The following is a 1654-nucleotide window of genomic DNA, read 5'->3' as shown; positions in this document are numbered from 1 at the left end:
ATGCTACTTTTATTTTCTGCTTTTGACAGCAGCTAGGCAGGGGATCAAGTTACCAAATCAGCGTTTTTTGCAAAGGTCAGGTGTGTGAGAAGGTGCGGGCTGGGGTGGGGGTGGGGGGCTAGATAGGGGAGAGTATGGCACGAGACCCTGGAATAGAGACCATGAGAGGCGGGAGGCGGCCTGGGCCAGGAGTAACCGGGTGGTCCAGTCTCCATCAGGCCCTGGGAAATTGGATGCCGTCACTCCCTCATGGCTGTCCCCAGGCCCCCACCGGAGTATGTGGGGGATTTGTGAGCTCGGATTCTCCACCCACGCAGGGCCGGAGTGAGTGGGGGCACTTCTGGAGGCATAATGAGGGCTCGGTTACGAGACCAGTGCAAGTGGACTTGATTTTTGGCTCCTGGCATCAGGTGGGGGCAGGCCCATGTCTGTCCGCGTCTTTAGATCGTTTCCCCACCCCTTCTCCTTCCCAAACCATCCTTTCCCAGGTCCTCAAGACACAACATTCCGGAACGCTCCCAACTCCCACCTGTCATCCTCTGCGTCCCTTCCTAACTCTCCCTTCCCCGTTCCCCAAAGCCCTGGAATTGGGGGACTTCTAGGATATTGTTCCTTCTCCCCATTCCTGTCGGTTCCAAATCCAGGAAGGAAGGTCTTCCGGATACTAAGCTGAAAATGTGGGGACTCTGCCCACGATCCTTGGTCCCCCGAGACCCTCCAAATACCTTGCCCCCCCGCCCCGAAAAAAAATAGGTCTCTACTGAGGGGGAATCTCTCCGCTGTAATTTCTGAGTCCCCGTCTCCCGAGTCCCCCGCCTCCACAACTAGGATTTGGACTGTCTCACCGCCCCTGTTTCCTGAGCCTTCTACCCCTCTCTGTACTCACCCCAAGTCGAGGCGGGGCGGGGATGGGGGAATCCGGGGCTGGCGATGGGGGGAGGGGTGACCCAGCTCTGGGCAGCAAAAGGCTGCGTAGGGGGAGTGACATCATCGCCGGAGGAGGGGCAGCACAGCGCCCCCAGCCCAGGGGCTTCATGCCCCGCCTTTATGGGATCCGAGAACCCAAGAAGAGAGAGGAGGAACAGGAGATGAAATCTGCGGGAACGATATCCCCTCCCCTTAGAATAAGAATCGGGAAACTCTTTACGATCTCATCCAACCCCCATTGCCACCTGTCGCTGCCGCCGCGACCTGTCGCCTCCCACGCATGTTGTGTCTGCGCCCGCCCCCAAGGCCGTGAACACCGCCCGAACTACAACGTCCGTGATGCTCCGCGATGCCGGGAGCCTTTGACGAGAGGCAGTGTAGGCGCGGGGCTTCATGGGACTCGTAGTACAAGACACCGGCACCAGTGCGAGCCCTGAAGAAGAGCGATACCTTTCTCCTTCCTTTCCTCGACTACAGAGTCAGACACTAGTTTTTCTCCCCAAAAATTGCGCACTTAAATAAAAGCTACTCAGATAGGTTCAATGGAAATAGCGAGTTTTTTTATTGAGTAGCGGGACCTCCGCTGTCACCCAGTGCGCATGCGTCTAACCGAGGCGTCGTCGGGAGAACTGCGCCTGCGTGAACCCACCGCCGAGCGGTCCGGCGCGGCGAGGGCGAGCGCGCGCCAGCCCCACTCGGGCGCCTTTCTTCACGTCCCCGCGGTCGA

At 58.8% G+C, this 1654-nt stretch overlaps 1 protein-coding gene across 1 annotated transcript in view; it reads right to left on the bottom strand.

Moving 5' to 3' along the window:
- Nucleotides 1–1654, bottom strand: part of NAPSA (napsin A aspartic peptidase) — an 11858-nt gene that overhangs the window by 522 nt on the left and 9682 nt on the right. The gene's annotated exons all lie outside the window — the stretch shown is intronic.

This window comes from Myotis davidii, unplaced genomic scaffold (genome assembly GCF_000327345.1).
Source record: "Myotis davidii unplaced genomic scaffold, ASM32734v1 scaffold358, whole genome shotgun sequence".
Lineage (NCBI taxonomy): Eukaryota > Metazoa > Chordata > Mammalia > Chiroptera > Vespertilionidae > Myotis > Myotis davidii.
This window is presented reverse-complemented; position numbering and strand designations above follow the sequence as displayed.